Source organism: Zootoca vivipara, chromosome Z1 (genome assembly GCF_965207765.1).
Source record: "Zootoca vivipara chromosome Z1, rZooViv2.hap1.1, whole genome shotgun sequence".
NCBI lineage: Eukaryota > Metazoa > Chordata > Lepidosauria > Squamata > Lacertidae > Zootoca > Zootoca vivipara.
This window is the reverse complement of record NC_142583.1, coordinates 23,796,844-23,812,502: the sequence shown is the minus strand read 5'-3', so window position 1 is coordinate 23,812,502 and position 15,659 is coordinate 23,796,844. Positions and strand designations below refer to the sequence as shown.

General features: G+C 43.7%; 1 long non-coding RNA gene across 1 annotated transcript in view; it reads left to right on the top strand.

Annotated features, from left to right (window-relative positions):
• The window catches only part of LOC148687304 (uncharacterized), a 48,179-nt gene extending 41,780 nt beyond the window's left edge, over positions 1-6,399 (top strand). The window contains exon 2 of the long non-coding RNA XR_015947444.1: positions 6,038-6,399. This is a non-coding gene — a long non-coding RNA (uncharacterized LOC148687304). The remainder of the gene's footprint in view (positions 1-6,037) is intronic.
• The last annotated feature ends 9,260 nt before the right edge of the window (positions 6,400-15,659 follow it).

The window sequence follows — 15,659 nt, the reverse complement described above, 5'->3', positions numbered from 1 at the left end:
TAATAAATATATACATAATTTTGTGATTAGATTAGAAGTCTGAATTTCAGACACTTTATATATATATATCCTATATATATATATAGGAAATCACCACTTTTTTAAAAAAACAACAACAACCCTTTAATCTCTCAGTTACCATGTTTTAATATTTCCACAAGCCAGATAAAAGAGAGAAAAAACAAATTTCTTTTTTTGTTGTTGATTGCAGCAAAAATACCCAGAGAGGTAAGTCAGTTATTTTGCCCACTGCCAAAGTCTTTGCTCCTACCGGTAGTTACAATAATGAAGCCAGGTGTGACGACCCCGGTCCCACTCTACCTTACTATCACTGCGACACAGGAATCCAGAGGGGAAAACACCCACCCTCTTCTCCTGCCGCCTCAAAAATAAACCCCTTTTCCTGATGGGTTTCTAAGTAAGGAGAGCCTTCCAGCCTACGTGGCCTGGTACCTTAAGAAACTCTAGGCTGTCCCCCAGGAATAACCTCTTGCCTCCTGTAAAGGGTCTCCCTCAGTTGGATTCCCCCACTGTAGAAGTTTGCCCTAGGCACTCTGACAACTTCTTGGCACCTCAGGTTACCCTTCTAAGCCTCCTCCGTGTAACTTCAGGACACAAACCACCACCTCCCTGCCTGAGGTGAGTTTGGCCCTCTCTTGAGTCACCACGGCTGTGAGTCCTGGTACCTCGCTGGAAAAATACAAACGGACCTCTTGTTGGCAAAAACAGAGATGAAGTTTTATTGTGTTAAAAACATAAGTGATTCTTTAACGTGTCATTTATTAATTAGCTTTGTTCCAGTTGTACAAAATAAACTCAGTCAAACATTTAACTTTAAGTTTTCCTAGCCTCTTAACTGTCTTCATATAAGCCACCACATAACATCACACCACACCTTCCTCCCTCTCCCTCCTAACTGACCAAAACCGACACTCCCTCCTTTCAAACCGGGCACAGTCCCGCCCCCATCAGAGTTCTATGTCAGTCAGGCTAAAGGTGGGTTAACTCTTTGCCAGCCGGACAGAAATAAACATTTCAAAAGTGCTTCAATTTGTCACATATCTCCCCCACCACAAAGACATTGCGTCGGCTTGCTCTTAACTAACTAGAGCAATGCCAAAGCAATGGGCTTGGGGTTATAAATCCTTCAATGCATTCTATAACACTCATATTACAAAGTCAACTAAATTAACATCTCATAAACTTGTACACAAATAAACCATGTTTGACATGTGTTAGATTATAACGCCTAAGCACAAATGTTTTGCTAGGGTTACCACCGTTTCATATAATACTTTGCACCATTCTATACCTCTCAAAAATATACCTAGACAAAGCGTCCGCTATGATGTTTTCCTTCCCACTTATGTGCTTACCCTGTGTCTATTTTATAAGTTGCTAGGCTGGTCCTCCCTGGGATGTTTGAGAAGATCTGAGCAAACTGAGCAAGGACTATTTTTAACTGCTCCTTTTGCTCTGGGGTCAGACCTTCGTCGAATGACACCTCTGCTAGAGTTGTGCCCTTACTTAGCTCTCCCCACCCAGTTAAATGAATCCCTTGGGTCACCTTCCCCTTTACTTGTAACACCAACTTATTTCTGTCAAAATAAGGCTTAAGTAAATTTACATGAAAGTTTTTACATCGGTTCCCTTCCCCATCTAACTCTACCAAATAGTTCACCGCAGATATCCTCTCGACCACTTTGAAGGGACCGTCCCACGACATCTCCAACTTCTTTCGACGTCTTGTTCTTAACACGAGCACACTGTCACCAGGCTGGAAAGTTCTGTCTCTTGCGTGTGCATCATACCACTGCTTCTGTCGACGCTGTGCCTGTTGCAAGTTGTGAGCAGCTTGCTCCCGTAGCTCTTGAAGGTCGCTCTGCAGCTCCTGTAGATACGTCACAACATCAGGGCTGTCGATCTGCTCCTCCCCTGACCACGCTTCTTTCATCAAGTCTAGGGGTCCTCGTGGCTGTCGTCCAAATAGGAGTTCAAAAGGACTGAACCCTGTGCTCTCCTGCGGCACTTCGCGATAACCAAATAGGAAGTGTTGCAGCCTCTCATCCCAGTCGTTAGGATGATTGATGGAATAGGTTTTTAGCATCCGGCTCAGGGTCGAATTAAATTTCTCCGTCAAGCCATTCGACTGTGGATGATAAGCCGTAGTTTTAACATGCTTAATCCCACAAAGAGTTAAAAGCTCTTCCATGGTCTTGGACGTGAAGGATGTCCCTAAATCTGTTATAATTTCTTTGGGGAATCCCAGCCTTAAGAATACCGACATGAGGGCTTTTGCTACCGTCTTTGAGTCAATGTCCTTTAGAGGTATTGCTTCTGGATAGCGCGTAGCATAATCCACGAGGCATAAAATAAACTTATTCCCCCTTTTTGTAACTCTGGAGATAGGCCCGAGGATGTCCACTCCTACTCTGGAAAAGGGCTCAGTAATTACGGGAATAGACTGTAACAAGCCTCGCGTTTTGTCCGCTCTTTTGCCTGCTTTTTGGCAGATCACACAGGACTTGCAATACTCTTTGATGTCTTTGCCCATCCCAGGCCAGTAAAATCTTGCTTGGATTCTATCACTAGTCTTTCTAATGCCTAGATGCGCTGCTGAGGGTGCGTCGTGTGCCATTTGTAGCACTTGCAACCGGTAAGCTCTTGGCAACACTAACTGTTTCTTCCTTTCCCAAACAGCAGCAGTTTTCCTCCTCCTAGAAATTCTATACAGTCTTCCCTCAATGGTGGTAAATAAGCAGGGGTTCTCCACAGTTACTTCGGCATTAGGACTTTGTGCTTTACCCCACAGCTCTTTTATAGTTTCATCCTCTTTTTGATCACTCAAGAATTGGGCACCGTGCTCCTGGACCACGGGCACGCTAATCAGCCCTTCATCCTCACCAGGCTCTATGGGTGACTCTATAACTGCAGGAGGATTACTCTCAGTGACTTGAGACTGTGACCTAGTTATCACTTGAATACGGTGTTTCTGACTAGCTAGGTCATTCCCTATTAAAAAGGGCACCTCCAATTCATTTAGGATTCCTACTCTCCATTTGCCACAAAATCCTTTGTAGGTAATATCAACTTCAGCTAATGGTACTTCAAAATGTGGGCCCCATATGCCTTTTAAACTATAGGACTGACCCTTGAGGTACTGCTCCTTTGGAACAAATTGTGATTTAACAAGTGAGACTTCTGCTCCTGTGTCCCTCAAACCTAAAAAAGACTGACCATTTAATTCAATTGGCTCCATGTAATCTTGGTTGCACTCCTGCTCAGCCCTCCAGACCTGTAAGACCTTAGAAGTAGTCTCAGCTGAACTGTCTGCTTTCTCTGAGCCTTCTGTCTGAGGCGAGCTATTTTCCTGTGACTGCATTACCAGTTTTACTTGTTTAGCTGCAGTAGGTGTAGTTTGCGACTTAGCCAGCAGGGGGCACCTGGCACGTACATGGCCCTCACGATTACAGAAAAAACAAGTGATTTTCTTAGAACCTGTCTTGTCAGAAACTGATTCCCTGACAGGAAAATTTTCTTGCTTGTCTTTAATTTCTCTGTTTCTCCATGGATTACCCTTCTGTGAGTGTTTTGGGAATGCTATTTCATTGAAATCACCTTGTAGTTCGTCTAAGACCTCAGCAACCCGTGCCACAGTTTTCAGTTTTTTATCCCTCAAGAACCAACGTAAATTGCTAGGGATTTGCTTAAAAAATTGTTCTAAACAAATTAATTGTTTTAACTCATCAAAGTCCTTCACTCCACTCCCTTGAATCCATCTGTCAAGTAATTTATCTAAGCGGCTAGCTAGTTGGGCATAAGTCTCTTTATGTTCCTTTTTTGCCTCACGAAAAGCCTTTCTGCTTTGTTCAGCCGTGAGTCCACATCGAACCCTGACCCTTTGCTTAAATACTTGGTAACTTGACAGCTCTTCTTCCCTCAGGTCAGCATAAATTTCACTTAGTATCCCACAAATTTGAGGTCTTAAATAAAGCATCCAGTTCTCCTCAGGTATTTGAAATTCCACACAAACGCGTTCGAAGGTAAATAGAAACGATTCGACATTATCGTCTTTTCCAAATTTGGGGAATCTTTTTAAATTAATTGCGATACTATCATTATTCACTGGGCTACTAGTTAATTCTGATCGCAAACGTATCTCTTCAAGCTTCATTCTGTCCTGTTCTAATTGAACCCTTAGCCTCTCGGACTGCATTCTCTCCTCAGCTTCAATTCTGGCTTTTTCCCTCTCGCTTTCAATTCGGGCCATCTCAATTCGTAGTTTCATAACTTCTACCTCAGAACCTGGGCTTCCCTCAGCCCCTTCCGTTCTTTCATCTCCTTTTGCCTCTCTGGGTTTTCTTACGTGAGTCATTTTCCTCACAGGAAAATCCTGACAGACTCAAACCAAACTAGGCGCGTGAGCTTTGAATTTCGATCACGACGCTGCCACCAAAAATGTGACGACCCCGGTCCCACTCTACCTTACTATCACTGCGACACAGGAATCCAGAGGGGAAAACACCCACCCTCTTCTCCTGCCGCCTCAAAAATAAACCCCTTTTCCTGATGGGTTTCTAAGTAAGGAGAGCCTTCCAGCCTACGTGGCCTGGTACCTTAAGAAACTCTAGGCTGTCCCCCAGGAATAACCTCTTGCCTCCTGTAAAGGGTCTCCCTCAGTTGGATTCCCCCACTGTAGAAGTTTGCCCTAGGCACTCTGACAACTTCTTGGCACCTCAGGTTACCCTTCTAAGCCTCCTCCGTGTAACTTCAGGACACAAACCACCACCTCCCTGCCTGAGGTGAGTTTGGCCCTCTCTTGAGTCACCACGGCTGTGAGTCCTGGTACCTCGCTGGAAAAATACAAACGGACCTCTTGTTGGCAAAAACAGAGATGAAGTTTTATTGTGTTAAAAACATAAGTGATTCTTTAACGTGTCATTTATTAATTAGCTTTGTTCCAGTTGTACAAAATAAACTCAGTCAAACATTTAACTTTAAGTTTTCCTAGCCTCTTAACTGTCTTCATATAAGCCACCACATAACATCACACCACACCTTCCTCCCTCTCCCTCCTAACTGACCAAAACCGACACTCCCTCCTTTCAAACCGGGCACAGTCCCGCCCCCATCAGAGTTCTATGTCAGTCAGGCTAAAGGTGGGTTAACTCTTTGCCAGCCGGACAGAAATAAACATTTCAAAAGTGCTTCAATTTGTCACACCAGGCCACCATCTTTATAAGAATCGCCTTCCTCTCAGCTCCCTTCCATATCTGTTGGCTATGAAGCCTACTCGTTGCAGCTGCAAGCATTCATTCTCATGCAGCTGGTTTCTTTTGACTGTCAGATGTGGCCCAGAATTCTTTTCTTATCCAGTGCCATGTCATCATGCCCTTTGATACATTGCTACTGTTGGCATTTGCACCCTTTGGCATACGTAGAAACCAAAGGGGACAGCTGCATTGTGCTGAGCAACAAATAGGGACACCAACCCCATTTCTGAACTGGTAGAAGCAAAAGTCACTTTCTTTGGAAGTGGGCGGATAGAAGGATATAAAGATTATTATTAGATTATTTCTAACCTAATTCAACCTTGTAGAGCTTTCGCCACCATTTGAACTTTGAAAAGTGGGTGCTTAATTGTACTGAGAAGTCTGCATTGCATGACATCCACATCAAACGCTAATGGTTAGACAATGAGATATTTCTTTCTCGGGGAGTAGAAAGGCTGCAAGTGTGAGTTTGCTGGTACTAGTTAATTGTCACCTAATCAAAGGCGCTCAGAAGTGTGCTGTTGTGTAAAATCAGTACATAAAAGGCAGTGAATATATGTTCAAACGGATGTGTTTTGAAATACATAAACACACCAAGGAGAGCTTAACTTCACCTGTTTGACTATTTACACCAGGTTTTTCCATTCATTAGTCAGTGAATTGATGAAATCCCTTTCAGACACATGACTAGAAGTTCACAGGTGTTTTGGTACATTTTTCTTTCTTTCTTTCTTTAAAATATGGAACATTTCATGAATTTGCAGGTCACCTTGGTACATTTTCTGAGCTGAGTACAGAAGAGGAAAATTTGGAGAAATACAAAATCTGAAGGATAATTATGCTCCAGTCCATCATTTGTCTGAGAGGTGCAAATTTGCTTCCAGAGGTGGAGTCAGTGACACTGTCCTCCATTCCTGCTTCTGAGTCAGAGATTTCCCCCCCCACACACACACCAGAACTGCTGATCACCTGAAAGAAGGCCCTTCAATTCCACTGGTGAACGTTGTCTTTTGTTGCTGTTCTTTCATGTTCCTAAAGCAATTGCTGTCTCATGACAGATAACTCAATTACCTGTGGCAGATCTACAAATGTCAGTTTAAAACACTGCACAAATAAATATATTTCCAAGCAGCATTCTTTGTTTGCCTCTCTAGTTTTGCATAATGTTGCGCTCACTGCATTTTGAACATTTTCATTTCCACAGTTATTGCTGAGGGCTTTGAAATCACTGCTATGTACATTTTTGAATTTAAGATGAGGTATGGCCTCATTTTTCCCCTTCCATTGCCAAAAGCATTAGATTTCCAAACAAACCTTATTTTCTTTTGTTTTTAAAATGGCATATTTGATTAAACTTATTAGGATTAAATAGTTCCTCATAATACATCAATACGAGCACAGTACAGTAGCTGATATTAATCAGTATGCCACAATGCTAAGGAACACAATCAATGGCTTAAGTGAATATTTTCTGCCTGAGGGAGAGAAATCAGCATCGAAATATATCAGAGCCTTCCTCTAATGCTTCCAGCTTGATAAACATGACCTCACTCTTTCTCTGAGGTTCTAGTGCTGAACCAGGGCCTGGAAACAGAAAAGCAAGGGAATCTTTTAGGAATCCAAAATGTCATCATAGGGTGGGATCTCACAAGTGAGTTCTACATCAGGGCTGGATAACTTCAGGTGCAAGCTTTGAATGTGGACAGTGCAGAGATAAAATCTGCATTCATTGCTCCACCCACTTTCACCTCTGGTCCCACCCACCATTGGCATGAGTGGCTGGAAGCTGTAAGGTTGCCCAGAAAGGGACTAGAGCCTTCAAAAAGGTTTCCCCTTCTCTGTTCTAGAGTAATTCCAGGCTGTTCATGTAAAGTGGACATTGGAGCTCCTGATTCATGTTTTGTTGCTAACAGTCTTGATCATGGGTAGGCAAACTAAGGCCCAGGGGCCGGATCCGGACCAATCGCCATCTAAATCCAGCGCGCGGACGGTCCGGGAATCAGCATGTTTTTACATGAGTAGAATGTGTGCTTTTATTTAAAATGCATCTCTGGGTTATTTGTGGGGCATAGGAATTCATTCATTTTTAAAATTTCAAAATATAGTCTGCCCCCCCCCAAGGTCTGAGGGACGGTGGACCGGCCCCCTGCTTTAAAAGGTTGCTGACCCCTGGGTCTTGATCATTTTAGATCACTGGTTCCCAGAGGCGCCAGGTATATAGGACAGAGGGGCTTCAGCTTCCCCAGTATTTTTGGGCAGAGGGCAGCGCCCACCCCAATACTAAGGGGCTCCCACCCCCTCCCACCACTGGGTGCCCTCTGCCAGCAGCCCAGGCAGTGGCTGGGACAAGTGCAGAGGACGATCTCTGTGCTTGCTCGGCCCAGTCACAGCCTAGGAGCCCAGGAGCTGGGATGAATGAAGCAATGATCACCTGTGCTCGTCCCAGCTGCAGCCTGGCTCCTGGGCTGCCAGGCTGCTGAGCTGCGGCTGGGACAAGCAGGCACAGAGATCGCCTTCCACACAACCTGACCAGGGCAGCATCATTTAACACATCATGTGATGCATCAGGTGAGCACACCCCCTCAGCGTGGGGGGGCAAGTTGCCCCCCCCAGTGGTTCCCAAAGTTTCTGGGCCCACCACCCATTTGGTTCCATAAGCTCACCCCCAGTGTCCCCTGCCCTACCCTATAAAAACATTATTCAGAATAGCAATTTGCACAACCCATGATGGAAGATAATGACACGATAAAATTCAAAACAGTAACAAATCAATTGCACATTTATTCACAATCCTGTTAAAACCATTTAGTTAAATTTATCCAACAAAACTGATGAAGTTGATCCAATGATGCCAGATTTTCAAAGTCTGATAGTCATTTACACCCTCAGTGCCCCCACTGCTGCCTCATTGCCTCTTAGCACCCCGTAGGTAATCCTACCTCCACCCTTGGGTGTGGTACTGCCTCCTTTGGGAACCACGGTTCTACATACGAAAGTCCATCAAAGCCACAAATTTCCATGTGAAGTGCACAGAGTAATCCCCACATTACCTGATGCATTTGTATTGCCTGTCCATTGTTTTCCTGATATGCACCATGCAAGCTGACAGCACTTTGCTATTCGATTTAGCAGCTCCTGTATAGCAATGTGGTTCAGTCTTCATCAATTGCCCCTATTATTTGAGCAATTGGTTTCACACCGAAAGCTAAATGATAGTTTCAAGGATAACCTCTAGTTAAATAACAACCCGGGGTCAAATAAGAACTTTGAATGAGTGCTCAGATTTCAGGAGAGGTAGTGAATGTTCCATGCCAGCCCTTCCTCTTTTTTTCATAAGCAGGCTCCCTGGCCATTTCAGGGAAGTTGCAAAGAGTATTGGAAGGCTCGTCGAGGCCTGTGGGGTTTGAACAGGTGGGAGAGAGGTAGGTGCACACTTCTCTGCACATGAATGGTTGAAGAAGCAGACAGCACAAAGGAAAGGCAAATCCAGGCACTGTGCATCAGAGCTGTTGATCCAATTTTTTTTTGTCAGTTTCGAGCAGTCACACCCTGGGGTTTGGCTGGTTCTTTTCACCCTCTTCTCCCAGGGTGTGCCCTCTCTGCACCTGTTCTTACATTAAAGCACACTTCGAAGACCTGGAATACATGATCAACACTTGAACTTCCCTTTCTCACTACCACCCCCCAAATGTTATGCCAGAATTCCCTTCCCCAGGCATAAGTCCTTCCATCTGGTATTACTGGGCTTCATTAGTTCTCTGCAAAAATTAAGAAAAAAGTCAGCAGTATGGATCTCCTCTTCATGGAATGGTAGTTATAAACTCCCAGTATGTTTCCGAGCACAATTCAAAGTGTTGGCGCTGACCTTTAAAGCTCTAAACGGCCTCGGCCCAGTATACCTGAAGAAGCGTCTTCACACCCATCGTTCAGCCTGGACACAGAGATCCAGCTCCAAGGGCCTTTTGGCAGTTCCCTCACAGCGAGGTTACAGGGAACCAGGCAGAGGGCCTTCTCGGTAATGGCGCCAGCCCTGTGGAATGCCCTCCCATCAGATGTCAAGGAAATAAACAACTACTTGACTTTTAGAAGACATCTGAAGGCAGCCCTGTTTAGGGAAGTTTTTAATGTCTGGTGTTTTATCATTTTTCATTATTATTATTATTATCATTAATTTTGTTGGGAGCCACCGAGAGGGGCTGGGGAAACCAGCCAGATGGGCGGGGTATAAATAATAAATTATTATTAATTATGATTATGATTATCTAACATTTGCAGACCATCCTGAGAAACCCTTTGTTTTCAACAATGGAGATTTTCCCCTCCCCCTGTTGTTATTAAATCCTACACCCAGTTTAGACCAGCATACCAAATATTGCACCTTTTCTAGAGATGTTGGAGGTAGCCACAGTGGGGCATGCTTTAGTTTGCATTGAGACTGGACTACTCAAATATGCTGCACATGGGAGCGGCTATCAAAGCTTTATTTATTTACTTTCGGGAAAGATTTGAATGGTTCAAAATACAACAGCTAGGATTCTCACGGGAATATGAGCACAATATGTGTGGTGTTGCACACATAAGAATTTGAATTTCTTTTTTTTTTTAATGTAGCTGATGAGTTTATTTCTTTTTATCTGATTAACAGACCAATTACATTTAAATTGGTATATAATCAATCTGGTATAAGAACAAGTATTGGGGTGTGTATAATCAATCTGGTATAAGAACAAGTATTGGGAGAAATTTGCTGGTCTTTGACCGTATTAAAGTTTTACTTACTTACTTACTGGGAGAATATTTTTAAAATGAAAATAATGTGTAAAATATTAAAGCTCAGCATAATGCAGTTCACTGAAATTAAAATAGGCATAAATCTAAAATTATATTCTTTGGAAAGTCTTAACATTACAAGCTGAGAATATTACTGCCCCAAAGTGTTTAGGATATATAATTCATTAAGGAGATTTATGTTATACCATTCTATCTTAACAAGAGCCAAGAACCTGAGAATATATCTGCATGCTGCTATTAGTCCTTATTTGGTTAGGTATACTTCTTCACCACTGAGAAAGTGTTAACTATATCCCAATGCCCTAATTTATTAGAGTTGTCTGCTCTGAAAGATCTCTTTCACGTACCCTCAATGGTGTATCCCCTTTGAAAGTGTAAAAATTGGAGTCTAGACTTCTTATCAACCTCTTCTTTTATTAAGCACTGATAATAAAATATGGCTAAAAGGTTTCACAATAGCCTTAATTCTCATTTCCCCGTATCATGTCCATCCAGATCAAACAGGCCTACTTCATAATAGTGTGAATGCTGGTGCTAATATTAAGCATTATAAATTGTGCTCAGGAAATTCAGTGTGGGAGTCATGCCTACTAAGCTTTGATCCTGAGAGGCATTTGACCTAGTTAAGTTTGGGATTGTGTTTCAGATATTTCATAGAGCTGACCTTGGTTCATGGTGAGAGACAAGAAATGCAATTTTCCTTTCTCCCTAGTTTAAAGGGTGTTATATTCATTCTGGCCCAACCCAACACAGCAATGCATGGTGGTATCATGGGAACAAGTGCAACAGCCAAAGTGTAGCACACAGGTGGAAATTTTGTGGCCCTCTAGATGTTGCCAGACCACACCTCCCACCATCACTGCCCACTGGTTCTGCTGGCTGGGTCTGGTGGAAGTTGTAATTCAGCAGCAACTGTAGGGTCACCAGCTTAGCCACCCCTGGTGTAGAAATCTATCCAGTTTTGCATGCATACAGTGATGTATGTATTTATTGCATTTATTTATCTGGCCTGTCCTCTAAGAATCTCAAGGCAAAATATGCTGCTCTCCATACTCCCATTATATCCTCAGAACAACCTGTGGTGTAGCTGTGGCTGAGTGACAGTGAACATAAATCTCCAGCACTCTGGCCGCATAGGCTCCATACATTTAATGTCACTTTAACAGTCATGGCTTCCCCAAAAGAATCCCGGGAACTGTATTTTGTTAAGGGTGCTGAGAACAGGTGGGTGATCCCTATTCCCCTAACACAGAACTACCATTTCCAGAATTCACTAATAAGAGAGGATGATTGTTAAACCTCTCTGAGGCAGGGAGGGGAAAACTAGGGGGCACTTTTGCTGTGTGAAGGTATGGAACTCTAGGCATTAAAGCAGCCCAGTGTTTGTTGGCCTTTTAAAGCTTCAAGCATTGATGACTTTAATTTTTTTCACCATTCCTTCCTGTTGAATGTCGTGGCCCAAGAAGAAAGGAATATACACTGGCTGTGCAGGAAAGGTTTGGCTTCTTGGATCATGGTTGCCACTTCCTTCAGGAAAGACTTCTGGCAAGAGACGGATTGCACCTCACAGTGGTTGGCAAGAATGTGTTTGCTAAGAGTCTCATGAAGCTGTCCGGGAGAGTTTTAAACTAAATCCTGAGGGGGAGGGAGGCAGTATTACAGAAGACAGGGGAACACCTGATACTGGGGATAATAAAGGCAGGAAGCTACAAGAAGGAAGCAACTGGAAGGAATGACTCACGGTTTCAGTTATCTCTATACCAATGCACAGAGTATGGGAAACAAACAAGACAAATTGGAACTCTTAATACAGGATGGCAAATACGATTTAACAGGCATTACTGAAACCTGGTAGGATGAGACTTATGACATGAATCTAAAAATTGAGGGGTATAACCTATTCAAAAGGAATAGACCAAACAGGAAAGGAGTAGTAGCAGGTAAAGGATATGTAAACTTGTGAAGAGATTCATGGCGTGGAACATGGAAGGCAGATTGAGAGTATATGCGTAAAAATTGTAGGAGAGGGAAACAACAGTGGCCTTACTGTGGGTGTCTGCTAGAGACCTTCAAGCCAGACTGAAGACTTGGATAATGCCTTCCAACAGCAGTTTACCAAACATTCAAAAAGGATAAATATTGCAGCCATGGGAGACTTCAACTACCTTAATATCTGCTGTAACTCAAACTGCCAAGAATGTAAGGTCCAACAGATTCCTCAATTGCCTTGCTGACGGTTTCAGAAGAAGCAACAAGGGGATCATCTATATTGGACTTGGTCTTCATCAACAGGGTGAGATCTCATGGTCAGAAATCCCCAGTCAGAAGGCAGTTCAAAATGGATGGGAGTTACTTAAAGGTGAAATCACAAAGGCACACAATTCCAAATAGCAAGAAAAGTAGGAGGCTTGTAAAAAAAAGAGAGAGAGAGAGAGAAGATTTTTGTAACAAATGCATTTTGGTTAATATACAGAATGATCATATACATGACTTTGGGGTGGGGGAGGCATTATTTTCTTCCACGCTGGATATTTAATGAAGCAAATATTTATGTTTGATTTACTACTGGAAAACATTTCAGCTCCCACCCCCTTCTAAAATGATAAAGAGCAATTACAGAGAAATTAGATATGGAAAAGGGAAAAGATGAATGTAAACCCCAGTGAGAACATAATTTATTTTCTAAAACAGATGATGATCATCAAAACCCAGATTAAAAAACAACCATCTATTTATCTTCCATTCCTGCATATAACACATCCATCACAATCTACTGCACATTCAAATTTTGCATGCAATAATAATTTTAAAAAATAGTATAGTACCTCATCTAGAACTGCATAATTCCCCTATTATTGCCCATTTCCACTGTAATGAACAAGTTGGCTGCAGTCATCTGTGTGGCCTTGTATTGATAGCATAATTATATCACAGCAATAGATCTTCAAATGGCACAGAAGGATGTGGCAGAAGAGAGGTTTCTCATTTTGTATTATCAACTCAACCCAGCTGGGGAGCACAGACTGTATGGAAAGAAGATTCTGCATGATTATCTCCAGGTGGTTGAGAAACTGTGTGCCCCAACAGATCCTGTATGTGGTTCCCCTCTCCAGTTGTTGGAGCTTTGCAAGCTAATACTTCAGCCTCTGTTCATCATGGGATTGTTGCCTACTAGGAAGAGGAGAGACTAACACAGATTTGAGTAGACTCACCATGATCCTGGGCTTCCAATATATCAATCAAACCCTAAGTGGGAATCCCATTCAAAGGATGATCTCTGTAGACAACTGGACCAAGGTGGGTTGGGACTGCTGATTCTTTTAGATTTGTCAGCAGCCTTTGACATGGTCGTTCATGATCTTCTGGACCACCGTCTTGCCGACGTGGGGATTCAAAGCACAGCCTGACAATGGCCACACTCCTTCATCTCCAGTCGAGAACAGAGGGTGACGCTAGGGAGGGAGATGTCATCGCGTCACTCCTTGGTGTGTGGAGTGCCGCAGGGTGCAATCCTTTCCCCGATGCTTTTCAACATCTTTATGCGCCCCCTCGCCCAGATTGTCCAGAGATTTGGGCTGGGTTGCCACCAATATGCTGACAACACTCAGCTCTCTCTCCTGATGGACAGCCACCCTGACTCGGCCCCGGACAGACTGACCAGATGCTTGGAGGCTGTGGCTGGATGGCCTCGTGGGAGCTGACTGAAATCAAATCCTTCGAAGACAAAGGTCCTCTGGCTGGGTCGGGATGGTATAGGGTTGGGGGACCAACTCCCTTCTCTTGCGGGGGCTCAATTAGTGCCAGTGCCTTCCGTTAAGAGTTTGGGTGTAATCCTTGACGCCTCCCTTTCCATGGAGGCACAGGTTGCAGCAACAGTCAAAGTGAATTTTTTCCATCTTTGCCGTATCAAGCAGTTGGTCCTTTCCCGCCCCAACCTGGCCACAGTGATCCATGCAACGGTCACCTCCAGGCTTGACTACTGTAACTTGCTCTATGCGGGGCTGCCCTTGAAACTCTCCCAGAAACTCCAGCGGGTGCAGAATGCTGCAGCGAGGCTCCTCATGGGGTCCTTGTCATGGGAGCATATTCACCCAGTGCTCTACCAGCTGCACTGGCTCCCAGTGGAGTATCAGGTCCGGTTTAAGGTGCTGGTTTTGACCTTTAAAGTCCTATGTGGCCTAGGACCCTTGTATTTATGGGACTGCTTCTCCTGGCATGTCCTGCAGAGGACCCTAATGCCCATGAATAATAATAGCTTTAGGGTCTTGGGCCCTAAAGAAGCCAGATTATCTTCCACCAGGGCCAAGGCTTTTTCAGGGATGGCTCCGACCTGGTGGAATGCTCTGTCCCATGAGACTAGGGCCCTGCAGGACTTGATCTCCTTCCGCAGGGCCTGTAAGACAGAGCTATTCCACCTGGCCGTCAATTTGAATTAGTCTGATCCTCCATTCCCTTTTGCCTTTCCTTTTTCTATGAAGAAACCCTTTTGGAACCCCACATTTAAACTCTTCCCTGGTCTCCTTGCTGGCCCTAGCAGGACCAACTTGGCCAGTTAGCCCTGGCGATCACTAGATGTTTACTAAACTGGGTTTCCCCCGAAAGAAAATTCACCCTGATTTTTTTGAATTCTATTGACATGGATGCTACATTTATGTTGTATTTTATGCTGTTTTTAAAGTCACTTTTAATCAATGTTTATATTTGCTGTTAGCTGCCCTGAGCCCGGTTTTCAATTCAGGAGGGGTGGGGTATTATTATAAATAAATTCTAAACAGCTTAGAACAGGGCAGATGGGTACTGCAGCCAGATCATCATGTTCTGCTGTTTCATGCTCGAGCAGACACTAGGTCAGCAGATATTCAGAGGAAACAGATCTAGGCTTGAGCCTTTGAGGAACACCAAAGGGCAGTGACCATTATGAGAGCAAAAGCTACTGGTGGGGAAGGGACAATTGGCATGCTGTCTTTGAGCTTTCTCTTGAGTTTCTGCATTGTTGGGGCACAGAAGAAGAAGGGAGATGAAGAACAATTTGGGTACCATGTCACTTTCACAATATGTCTCACATAGCTCCTTGGGGTGGGGTGGGGATAGCTGGCATTAGAACCTGAAGTTGAGTAGCCCTGCCCTTTACAATTAATTTACGATTAGTTCACACACCCTACACATACACTGCACTAAACATTTTGGCCATGGCCCAGATGACAAACAAGCAGCAAAACTATGTAAGCTCAGTCACACCTGTACAACTTCTGGCCCATCAGGTAGAATTAAGCCCATCAGGTAGAATTAAGCCCACATTAACCACCTGTGGCAGCTCTAGAAGGAGAGATTTTTCCTTATTTCCATCCCCTCACAAACCTGGCAAGTATTCTACTCCACACAAAAAAACGAAAGGCTGGACTAGATGAATCCCAAGCCGGAATTAAGATTGCCAGAAGAAATATCAACAACCTCAGATATGCAGATGACACAACCTTGATGGCAGAAAGTGAGGAGGAATTAAAGAACCTTTTAATGAGGGTGAAAGAGGAGAGCGCAAAATATGGTCTGAAGCTCAACATCAAAAAAACCAAGATCATGGCCACTGGTCCCATT